Genomic DNA, 14,504 nt, shown 5'->3' with positions numbered 1-14,504 from the left:
TCGCGCATTAATTATTTTCTTTATGAGTTATATACTAAAACGTCTAAAAGTATACATTATTACTATTATTAATTAAATAGTAACTAACGCAAAACGGCAAGTGCACATAATGATTAAACGGCCACTGGATAATGATTCTCTTGCTGGCTTAAACGAAATAGTAAAGGTTACACTGGACACTGACAATATTGTGGGTGATTCAATTTATATTTTTAACAATGAATATTGTTATCGTTCTAATATAATATGATACATTTCAATATTGGTGAGAAAAAATATACACAGTTATACAACGCTGTAATTTTTTTTGACCTTTGCAGAGAACAATGTTTACTTAGTTGTTAGTAATAAATAAGTTATAATTAAACAGCGTTACTAAAAAGGCATTACTAAAAATTCAAATTAAAAGAAAATCAAATTGGCATACTATGTATGATTTACAATCTTTTATGTAATATAAACTATAATAAGTACCTACCTAAAATGTTCGTATAGACAACAAATAGGTTAATATTTTATACCAAGTCATAAACATAAAACATATAATAATTTAAACAATTTAAGATGAAAAAAAAGCCATTTAGTAAAAATTTTAAATACTATTAAGTAATTGTATTTCGTTACAAAGTATTTTCGTTTTTCAATGAGTTTTTGGTTACATTATCAAATTAACTAAGCAAAGTAGTTTTAACATTTAAAGATTATCTATATTGCAATTTTGGAATCTTAATAGTAGTATATTTTTTTCTTAGATTTAAATTCCTAGTCAATAACTGAATGATTCAATTTCTTTCTCGTGAATATACATATTATATTGCTCTAACTAAATATTTGAATTATCATCAATATAATTATTTCTTCTAAGTTCTATAATATCTTTACACAGCAAATCTGAAATCTCTTTTAATTAACCTAACTTTCCACTGGCAATATAAATAAAAAACTATAATTAATGCTGAAGTAATTGTTTTTATAATTTTTTTTTTTTTTTTTTAATATCAATTAACGTTAAACTAAAAATTATTCTTCCATTAGCGATAAACTATAGTAAAGTATTAAACTCACATTTATTATTTCAAATTCACAAAAAAATTATATTTAGTCTTTAAAATCAAAAAAAAAAGGTTCCAATAACTTTAAGACTATTTTTAAATTTAAATTTTTTTGACTGAAATATCGAAATTTAAATTAAATAATAGTGAAATGGTATAATGAAGAATAATGTATTATTGTATTAATATATATTATTAAATTCTATTAATATTTATAATCGTATTCATTAGTTACATTATACTAACATATAAACAACGAATAATTTTGATGATTTAAATACAAACTTATAAGTGTTTATTGAAAATTAAATATATATTTATGTTTGATTCTAGATATTATTATCTACGTACCTATTTTCAATGCATGAATTAAGGTAACTAGGAAAATTTAGACTAACTGTATAGTCAACTATTATTATTTATATAGGTACCTACGCTTATTTCAAACACAATTATAATGTATTATAATTATAAAACAGTATGATGATTTAAAACTAAACATACGATTTTTAAATATTATCTTTGTATACACCCTAAAAGCAAAACTAATTTAACCTATATAACTATATAACTCAAATATGTTTATTATATAAGCATATGGGAATTACAATTTAGAAGACATTGTTGTAAAAACTAACCCTACGCCATATATTGGAATTGACCCTATTATTTTAAAATATTTTACAATATTTAGTGACCCACGTAAACGTTTTGTTTTTGTCATAGATCTTAAACTATATCCTTAGTATATATTACATGCACAAGGCTTATTTGTTTATTTATGTAGATATATGTTATTTTATTAAACTACATAAATTTTAACCTTCAACCATGTTGTCATTTTCTTATAATAAGTTAAATTTCAATGGATTATTTTCGATTAGGGTACCATATATTGTATAAATATTTAGGTAGTAACAATACATTGTATAGAATGCTCACCATAACAAATTCAGGGACAATGTTTTTAAATTTATTTACAATATTCTGTCAATGTGCGTGTGGTAAAATAGCATAAAAACAAATACCATTTTATAAAATGTAAATTATTAAGTTTTTATTGTTTGTTTATTCTCCAGGATATCTTATTATTATCAGATGCTTCAATGGCCATAAGACCGTGTATCTACCTACTTACATTTGTTATGAACTCTCGTTATTGAGGTGCCTACCTACCTATATAATAACATTAATAGGCATAATAGCTATTTAGCACTAAAGTCTCTTAGATGACAAGTGAATAACAATAGCACTATAATACTATATACATCACTACATCAGTAAGCATTACAAAATAAGATTTAATTTTTAATTTTTGATCGATTCTTTATTTGAGATAATTATAGGTACAGTAAACATAAACTTATTTTGGAAAGTCATCAACTGTGTTTTACATCAAAAGCATTACCAGCAACTTTTAATTAAAAAACAAAAAATTAAAACAGCATAGATACATTTTGAATCTATACGATGTACTTATTGATACAAATTAATAATTGTGCCTAGTCTGAAATATTTCAGTAAGGTAAGCTAGGTGACTAGGCGTATTTTTGATGAATTACATAATACATATTATTGGATATAATGTATATATATTATAATACAATTATTAAATATTAAATTAACTTATCCGGTTTCCAAATTTTGAAATATAATATTTCTAAGATATTCTGATCAAGTTTTTTTTTTAATTTTTACTAAAAATATTTTAGTTTTAAAAAATCGTTGCACCAGATGTCGGAGACTTATAATATCAGCTGTTACCACTGAATGGATTGTTTGTTACAATATGGTCTCTGCGAGAGATATCCGGTTCGCCTCGGAGTAGCGATTTATCCTGGAACATACCTCAGAAATAATATTATATTTAATTTAATTAGTTTACCTACGAAGCTATAGTAAGATACGAAAGTAATCTCAGATAAAACTATAAAAGATATTTGAAATAAAGAAAAAAATAATTTACGTTAAAACCTTAACATTAATTGAATTTCAGTGATCTTTACTATCTATACATAGTAAACGAACAAAATACAATTTTTCAATTGTATATATTATTTTCTATTTTAAAAATACTAGTAGCCCAAGTTTCACTTAAAGAGGTATTTAATTCTAATAAGAAACAATATTTTGAATTTCAGTGTATCATAAATTTGTATTTCGGCTATAATACTATTAATACTATATAGCCATATAGGACATTTATGGCTATATAGTAAGTTTAATTTATTTATCACTTAGCTGTTTCTAACAGGCACACAAGTCTGTAAAGATCAAATATCCATATTATATACTTAAGTAAAATAACAGAATAATAATTATAATATAACGTAAATAAATAATAACCAATTTTTATATTACTTACTAATTAGTAATCAGCTGTAGTCGCCATAGGAATATATAATTTATATTATTATATACCAACAGAGATTTTTACCGTATTTTTCTTAGAATACGCTCACCCTCGGACTATATATTAATTATATAAGACATTGATTATTATTGGTTTTCACCTCTACCAGCCTTCCACTTAAACTTTGAATTTAACTTTACAGAAATTAATATTTTAGCTTTTGAATTATTTACATAAATTAGTTCTATGCATTTTATATTTTAAAGATACACAAAACTACAAAAGCATATTTTTTTCTGTGGTTCAAATAAACGTCCAAATTAATAAATTATAATAATCTTGAAACGCCTTGAATAAAGTAATATTGTCCAAAACCACATTTTAAGAATATAAATAAAACTAATTATTGACGGAGACAAACTCTTTGAGACAAGCTATTTATCAATATTATTTATTTATAGTTTATACCCATTTTGAAGTACGTTTTAGTGTTATACTGTGTGTTTTTTTTTTTTGTTTAATTGTAACATCGTATATTAGAAACGTACACGTAGTCTAAAGTCTACTATATACATTCATAAACCGTGTAATTGCCTATATATACATATCACGTGATGTTGTTTACTTGTGTCTTGACGTCTTACTGTGTTGTATAATCATGATATTTTAGCACAACGACCACTCGAACGCATAGAAATATAGAATTGAATTCGATTGGGCAATGCAAAGCAAAAATGTTTATATTGTTTTATAAAAAATAAACTACCTCTAGTCATGCTCATAATATATGTATATTGTATACACTATACAGAGTGTTTCACCAAGCAAACTTATCCCATATATTCCTTTCATAATAATGAATTTATTAAATTTCCATGTTTTGAACTGTTTAAAAATTATATTTTCAAATATTAGAAGCTTTTATAACATTAAAAAGATGTCCTGTGGCGCTTTTTGGAATATAATACAAAAGCCATCTCTGATGATGGAAGGAAAAATATACATAGAAATATTAATCTATTAAGTAGGTACTAACCTTATGTAATTTTTTTAAACTATCCAAATTCCAAGTATATTATCTAAGTACAGTTAGGTACTAGATTAAATATTAAATATTACATAATATGTTTTATATTTTTGTAAAAACCACTTTTAAGGACTATTATCCTTAGTTTATACTTTATACATTTTAATAACTCGGAAAATACTCGTTTGAATTTTGATTTGGATACATCAACTATCAACATAATTTTTAAAAACAATAGCCATTTAACAATTCATTAAACTTAATCCGTAAAAAGGGGAGATTCTCTTTTGAAAAAAAGTTGGTATCGCCAAGACAGGACACTTATTTAAATGGTATGAAAAAAATCTAATTATTTGAAAACAAAGTCCATAAGTAGGTACACTTAAAAATTCCAAAACTTAGGATTCGAATAAAATATGCAATATGCATTATTAAATCAATACATTTATAGGGATGAACATGTTTGGTGATTCGCCAAATGTAGATATATAAGGTTCTCCATACTTGTTATTTTTTATACATCAAAAATAAATTAATCATACGAAATATAAACACACGTTTATCGCTCTCTATATATTTGCACTATGCTTTTATATCATAATAAGCACCGCGTGACTTTGCTATTCGCAATCATAAAAAAAAAATATAAAATATTTACCGCACCGAGGTTTAAAACAACAATCTGAATGCAAATTCCTCTCCGAGCGTTATTCTTCCGCTTTTTTCCATAAAACATACAAATAACGTGCACTATACGGATTATAATAATATTATTATGTACACCGGTCAGAATATCTCCAACTACGCTTTTACACGGTAATAATATAATACAATATTGTGCTGGAGGACGAAATTCGCAAAAGGGGAAAAATGAAATAATAACCGTCTGACGAATGGCGTAGAATATTATAATTACAGAACCGCTGTCTTTTATTGTTTGCTCCGTCTCTTTGTCGTGTCACAAATACGCAATAAACTATCGATCGGCCGGAATTATTTTACGGGTACCTTACCTATATGTACCATATTATAATCATATAATGTGTAATTATATTATTATGTCAAATGAGGCGGAAAAAAAAATCGACGGAACAGTCGTATACGCCGTAGTTTGCCGTTTGTAACATAGGTATCTTCCTATATAGGATATATATATATAATATTATATTATATAAGACACACTGCAATACAACAATATATATACCTAATATTATTATATCGCTCATGCAATATGCAGTATCAAAACCCTCGCCGCGGCCCGTATCTTTTCGTATTTTTCTACCGTTTCAATCTTTTTTTTCTCCCTTCTTCGCGACAAAACGTCAAGAACCACAAACGGCAAATGCGTTCGGTGTGAGGGTGGTGTGTGGTGGGTGTAGACGTGCGGTAAAAAATAATAAATCGATTTCCTCTCCCGCGGAATCCCCTTTACGGTGCAGTATACATTATACATATATAACATTCATATACAATATACATATATATATATATATATATCTCACCTACAGATTTATACGATATTTTATATTATATTATTAAATATTATCATCGCCACGACGACATATCGCAGGCCGTATATAATAATAATTCGTAAGAAAGCAAATACCTATAACTATACACGCAGCGACCACGATGGTGTAGGTATTATATTTGGTTAACATCACATTATGCTATAATAGATTTATATAGATTGTTATTTATTGTTAGATATCATATTATATAAATATATATAATATATATAGTAATAGGTACCTACTATGTGTTTTTTTAAATATTATATTTATAATATTATGTGATTTAACGTTGTTATAAATAAATTACTGTGAGAAAAACACCACTATTTGTTATAATATTCCCGCACTCCTTAGGCCTTATACCCATTAATGAGCCTGTAATCAGTGTTGGAAAAATAACTCCACGATTGGCACGATTAACAGATAATTAAAGTTTCAAAATATTACATTATTTTATAACTAAAAATTGATACATTTCAATTAATACAATATATTCGTTGAATTTGTCAGTACTTATGGATCAAGATGATGTAATAATATTGATGTTAAAATAAATTAAATTCTATTATTAAAAAAGACTATAGTTATTAATTACCTATAGCGAAATTAATCATATTGGTACACTTTTAATTTTGATTAAGAAATCAATTATTAACCATTTTTAATTTATAAATATATACCTACATTGACTCATATAATAGCCATACAAGGTCATCCATTTATATTTCTATACCTACCTATTATATCGATAAGTTTAACTTTTTTTGAAAATATTATTTTAACATACCTAATTTGATGTTATTGCAAAACAAAACTTTAATTGTTTAATTTTTTACTATTTTTAATAACATCATAATATGCATTTTAATTTCATATTCCAAAGTAGAATATTTTTCGGAGTATTTCGATACAAACAAATCGAATTTTGAAGAAGTAGTTGATAGGTAAGTATATATTTAAAGTTTAGATGGTGGAGTAGCTAATATTTTTTGGGGTACCCTTGTGCCACTTAAGTCCGCTCAGCAACACTTTAAATACTTTTAACTAATTAATTACTCGTTGTCTTGCAATGGGAGCAAATTATGTATAAAAATATTTTCAAAAAAATTAAAACTTTTAGACATTATGAGTGTAAAGTGTGGACACAAAAATGTGTCAACTTGTTTGTAATGACAAATTTAATGAATGAATACTTAATAAAATTCATAAATTTTAAATCACTGATATACATACAGACCATATAAATTTTAACCAACTGTTAATCATTGTTTTTTTTCGCCAACGCTGGATGTAATAATAGTATAATAATTAATATTAAATTTAATTAAAAAGCGCACCTATATAATATGGTCTATAATCAAGTTGACCGCCTAATAACTAATAAGTTACATAATATATTAAAGTTACTTTACCGATTTACATGTATATAACTTGTAACTTGAATCAGTTACTTAATTTTCAAATAACTTTAAAATGTAGGTTGGCATTGTATTATTGTAACTTTAAATAAAAGATTCAATAGTTCAATGTATGAAATAGCAATTACACGATTATTTCTAAGCTTTAAAGTTTAAACCTCCAATTGGCAACAATTATTATAGTTTATCTATATCTCTATATTTTAAATTTCCAATTTTTATATTGGTGTTCATTTAGGTATCATTAAGTTTAAATCAGTGGCGCAACTTGATAATAAGGGGCCCATGTGAACATTTCTAGACCGGGGCCCTTACCTGCTAGCAAGAATTAAACACAGAACAGCACTCGGTATAAATCGAACGTGGTTCAAAGTACTTTCCTGATATCTCCAAGAACAATTTGAAATTTTCACAAAATCGGTCAAGTAGTTTTTGAAAACCTACCTATATGATATAGCTACAGCCTACAATTATACATTTAACTCTCATGTTTGTTTTAAGATATAATTTCTTTATTCAAAACCATAAGCGTACGACGATTTAATGGATCCTTTTACCTCATCTACCAGAGTAACTATAATGGCAAACATCTAAAATTCTATTTTTTACTAATTATTAAAAAAAAAAAATAAACAAAAATGTCTATCGTAAATCTCAAAATACCTCTCCGGGTTGAACCAACTGGGTCTAATAGTGAATCTAAACCATTCGGAGACTCTCTCAAAAACACACAAAAAATTTCCAGTGGTTTAGAAGGAGATCAATGACATACAGACAAACATTTATTTGTTTATATATATAGAAGTAGATTGTTATTATTTTCGGCCACCCGTCGCCCAATTTATTTGACCAAAGAAAATTATTATACATTAAAACCTTCCCCGTGACTCGACCGATTTACTAGTGAAAACCGTATTAAAATAAGTAGAGTTCTTTTCGAGATATGCTCGTACATACAATAAACGGGCTTCTATTAGATAGATATATATAGATTATATTATATTAATTGTATTAATATTTAATTATTATTACTTATATTATTTTGTATATTACACATTATAGTAAGAATATCGTATATGAGATCTCGGGGCCCCCAAAAATCGGGGACCCCTGTGAATTGCACACCCAACACTCCCGATAATTGCGCCACTGGTTTAAATAAAAACAATATTTCAATACTTAAAAAATTAAAACTGTCCAATTATTATTTAAATCTGACTTAAAATGCATAAAAGGTAACTATACCTACTTATTTTGCTTTATTTTCTGTCTTCACATATTATTACCATATTAGGTGCAATATTAGTAATATTACAGAAACAATTACCTATAGTATTATATAGTGTTATAACTTATAAGTCAATAAATGATATAAGTGTATCATTCTATTTCTAATATAGTAATATCATTGATTATAAATATTAAATAGGCACTATAAATTAGTGTAGGTACCTATTTATATCAATGATATAATATTAAAGGATTTGTTATAATATATTATTGGTGTGATAGTTTAACTAATTTATCTCGTAACTAGATAGGTAGGTAGGAACACAATTGTAGTATAACTTGTAACAATTGAAACTAATTACATCCAATCGACCACAGCCTATAGGTAACATGTTGCCCATCATCCCTGCAACATTTAATATCTTGACTACTCAAAAATAACACCCGAGATTTTGATTTTTGCCTCAAAAGTCATACAATAATAACCTATATACAGGGTTGGTATTACGTTGATAAGTTCACCTAGCATTTACAGAAAATCACACGTGTTGCTGACGCGTATAACGATAATATTTTATACTCTCTTAATCGTAGTCGTATGTCGTCTAGACGGGTGGCGGCGACGGTTGGGCGTTTTGACAGCTCTGCGTAGCCACACCTCGATGGCCTTCCATTGGTTTGGTGTTCAGTGACGACCGTGTGTGTATATATGTATATATTTTTATTTTTATTATTATTGTTATTATATTAAATGATGTGTGTGCACACAGCACACATTCGACGACTGTTTCACGTCGAACCGGACGTAAACACAACAATTATTATTATAATAATAATTTTTTTTTTTTTTTTAATAAAAAGTAAAACAATAATATTTGAATATTAGTCACATCTTTTAGTGGTCGGCCGCCGTCTCGCCGTTTGCTTCCACGATACGCTTTTAAAATACATAAATTAATATTTAATATTTTGATTATTATTATATCGTATAGTCGTATAAAATTGTGTATATCTTAAACCATCGCTGAGATACAATACCCTACGCATGAATATAGTGTTATATAATATAGTTTATGATATTATAATAATATAACTTATATCCAGCTGCGACACTATAATATATACAACGATGTCTAAAAACGCCGACGGTGAAAAATTGATTTTAAATCGACAAAAACAACGTAAACATTATAACATCAATATAATATGAATGTGTGTATTCGAAATGACAACTATATATTAATATGTTAAATAACAGTATACTGTCTGTACTGCAGTACCGTGGTATATTATTATAAAGAAAACCGAAAATGTGTCTAATATGCTATACGCCTATACACGTACAAGTGGGATCGTTATTTAGAAGGGTAGTTAAAAGACATTTTTTTATAGATTTAAGCAGTATAATAGTATTGTACATATTTTGTATACATCAGAATAATGTTATTATAATTCTACTTTGATACAACTTTTTTAATTACAACATTACAGTGACTATAATAGTGAAACTCGGTCTTACAGTAATAAAATATTATTCAACCATAATAAATACGCTACGTCTGAAACTAAATAATATTATACAACAATATAAATTTGAGTTTAACGTTTCGTAAGTTTTGTTCCGAGTCTCCGAGATATTATTTAGATCTTCATTTTCCGACATGACATTAATTATTGTTGGTATTTTAATTTTTAATTTAATAAAACTCAATTAAAAATGTACACCAATGTATATTTTAAATCCGTATAAAAGATAATATTTAAAAACAAATTAATGGATTATGGATGCATCAATGAATTATATGTATACAATTTAAAATATAAAATAGGTACCTACCTATACTTAACATTATTTGTACACCATAAACGATAAAATAAAATAAATCGTTCTACCATTCTACAATCTATTTATCATAATATTTCTCGATATTGTATAGTATTACAGTCAGTACCTAGTTTGGGTGCTAATGTATTATGTTAAAAATATCAAAATATTAAATAAGCCGACTATTATAACCATTTATAACCGTTATAATTAATTATACCTCTATACATTTGCAGCCAACTGTAAATTACCATAAACAACTCGAATGTTTTTTATTATTTCATAAACCTATTTTAAAATAATTTTTAATTTTTTTTTAATACCTATACTTATTCCTTATTTTATTCTCACAATCTATAAAAAAAATTGGTACAATAAGAGTATCTCGGAGTTATTGATATTTACAGAACTATTTAGCCAGGGATGCCATTTGGATGGGGGGCAAGCTGAAATGTTTTATCTACAATTATTGGCCTAGCCATCATTGATACTATATGACCTTGTCGCCGTAGCTTTTAGTTTGCCAATCTTTAATTGTATATTTTCCCATTTATTTGATATCCTAATTTCAAATATAAGTAACTACTAACCAAATTTATGCGTTTAAAAATTTAAAAATAATAAAAGCAAATGGTAAGGCACTTACCTAAACTTTGAATATTTTATATTAAATTTATTAATGTATAGGTTATGTATGAAAGCTAAGTATGTTTTTGGAAATAAAAATTCTATAGTCCAAACACGAGAAACTGGTGGTGGTGGGAAAAATTGGCCTTTTAAATTGTTTGCACACCCTTAAAAAAACTGAAATGGTGTCTGTGTGTTTAGTATTGAATATAAACTTAATTTGTAGAAGCCACCCGTTATAATGACCTCTCCTAGGGTTTTAGATAAAAATGATTACCTACGTGATAAATCGGTTAGGTAACCATCATGCCAGTTTCTTTTAAACTTAAAATAATATAACTTTAAAAATTATACTTGATAAGATTTAAAAATAATGTTGAACAAAAAATAAGTTATTTATTAATATTGCATAGTGCATACCAATTAATATCGCCACATATAACTATATAAGTATTAAACACAAATTACATACATTCAACATGTTCAATAATTATGTGAGGCTGAATTTTACTTGTTTTAACTAATTGTTTTAAATTATCCATGAAATATATTTTTGCTATATTTACAATATACTATATATAGTATAAACTATATATAATATAGATTATACCAAGGACTTATTGTCTTTATGGAATAATGAATGATTATATGATGCACGAAAAATGCTCACCTCCATTTTTTTCTCTAATAATGCAATTATTCAAAATATGATTTTTGGAATTTTCAAATATACTGGACGACCATATTTTCCAATTTTTGAGATTTGATGCATGAAGTGTCCTGTGGAAATACAAACTTCTGATTTTATAATCACGTCGTCCCCCCCAATTTTTTTGTACTTTCTAAAAATATTTAATGGGCCATTTTTCTGAAAATGGTGACGCATCAAAATCAAAATTCAATCTAGTAGTTTTTGAGTTCTTTAACTTTTGTGAACTAACTACTAAGTATAATTATAGGTTGATGCCTGATAATAGTAATGCATTTGGAAGATATGTGAGTTATGGTGATTTGAAATCTTTAGTAATTATTGTTTTATATTTGATTCTGCTTAGGTACCTATATAAAGTCATTTATGAACACTGTCATTCAAAAAAGTAAATGACTTGAAAAAACGATAACGATAAAAACAGTAGAGAATACAATATTTTTTAAACTATTGTTTTGCAACGTTTTAAAAAATGGCAATACTTCTACGAATAATTATTTAATTTATTGGTAGTATTGTAATTATTTAAAACGGGTGTTTAATGTTAAAATTATACCCTCTCTCTTTTTAGCGCAAGCTTTGCTTTTAAAAAGAGAACCAATACTTAATTTATTTTATCTTATCATTTGCATTATCTACTTATATTACTTTATTAGTAATTTGATGTCAAATAAATATTAATATTATTATAGTATATATAACAACATAAAGTACCTACGTGAAAGTATGTTATGTAGGAATGTAGGATGACAATGTTGTGTAAGTTTCCTCACCACCTTTCCTTGTTAAACGACATAATATACTAGATCGTTCATGTTGTTTAAAAGTATGAGGTATTACTAGTGATGTAAAATTACCGTAATTATCTTTTGAGAGAATATTTGGTAATTTTCTTTTTCTTCAATAATTCATAGATTGAACCCAAAGAAATCCACATCATAAACATTATTTAAATAATTACCTATATGTTTTGTATAGTATGAATGAAGTAGGTATTATAATTGATAATTTATAATTCTTGGTATAGTTAACAAGTGACAACTATAATAATTATGTAGGATTAGTAAGTAAAAAATTGTTATAAATGTAAAATAAACTATTATTAATGTATTTTATACATGCTACTATACTATAGTCATTATTAGATAACTAGAATAATAATTAATTCAATACATTTTTATAGTAAACCAAAAAAAAAATGTAAAAATAACTTGTGCAATGTTTTTTAATAATTATGAAATTAATGAGGTAAAATTATTGAAGTAAATTACGCTATCTTCTATTATCTATGGTCTGTACGACTATATTTGATACAGTTCTACCACGAGTTCACGACTGACACCAGTGTTAATAGCCTTCAAATATAATCACATCATTATTCACAGTGACAATATAAAATTAAAAAAAGAAAATTACCCGGTAATAATTTGCAAAAGAATATTCTCGAGAACGACAATATTCTTTTAAGAATATTCTCTTGTCGCATCACTAGGTATTACACGTGGTGCGTTCTTATTATTGTTGTGCCCCGGTAGGCCTAGTCCACATCGTAAGCGAGAACGCGCGAATGCCGATCGACTACAATAATAATGGACGTAGATTGGTACAGCAAAAACTGCACTTCTCGTGTATAACATGCGTCTTGTACTCTTGTACTCTTATACAGTCGTACATTAAAATAACACATAGTAAAAATAAATAAATATATATCGAATTATACATTTAATAGTTTTTAATTAATACATTTTTATTTTGTCGCAGCACGTTATTCGCTCAATTCCAGCTTACTAGATATTGTTGAATTTTAATGTGTTTCAGCCACTGGAAACACAAGCAAGGTACAAGCGCCAAGGGGTTTGTATTTGTCACATTCACATACTATTATTATAAGTCTGGGGAGTAAAAATGAGTTAAAATAATATAATGCCCTCCCCAGAGAGGTAATTATTTAAATTCAACTCTGTCCTAATAGGTACTATAACTATAGTTGTATTTTTATTATTATTATTATTATTATTTTATTTACCATATTTTATTTATTATTATTTAATGATCAGCCAAATCCTAATTCTAAGTCTCCAACCACTCACTTCGAAAGGATCTCTCTATCCAACATATCTAAAATGTCGTAGAACTCCTTCATAAACATTTTTATACGGTCCTGAAACGACGTGTTTGTGTGTGTATGAGTATGGTGTAGGTATGTGTGATGCCAGCCAGCGATAGTGGTAATGTGTTGGACATGGAGATGAAATGGTGACGAATGAGGGGGATAACAATATTAAATAAAATAATAATTACACGAAATATACGAATAAAAGTATAAAACGCCACGAACAATTTTCATTCCAATCTACTAAATTTCCGAAATCATCTAGACACTGAATTATTTCATCTGCCTTATCGCAGGTGCACATGACCATATGGTCAATAATTATTAGTATATGAAATAAGTTAAAAGCTATTATAGTACTTACATAATATTACATATTTATATATTACTGTAAATAACAATAAATACTAAAAATACTTAATAAGTATACTTATAATGTCTAACAAGTAATAGGTCTAAATACATAAAATTATTTTACTTGGTTATGGCATCTAGTTTAGCTTATCTGTGCTGACCAAGACTTACATCAAAATAATTTTTTACTATTACTCGGACTCAATAACTTTTCTGTAAAGCGGAACGGTGATGAAACATTGCGATACATATAAAACTATTTCAGATTTGTATTCTGAGAAA

Source organism: Acyrthosiphon pisum, chromosome A2 (genome assembly GCF_005508785.2).
Source record: "Acyrthosiphon pisum isolate AL4f chromosome A2, pea_aphid_22Mar2018_4r6ur, whole genome shotgun sequence".
In the NCBI taxonomy this organism is placed as follows: Eukaryota; Metazoa; Arthropoda; class Insecta; order Hemiptera; family Aphididae; genus Acyrthosiphon; species Acyrthosiphon pisum.
Note: the sequence above shows the minus strand (reverse complement) of the source record.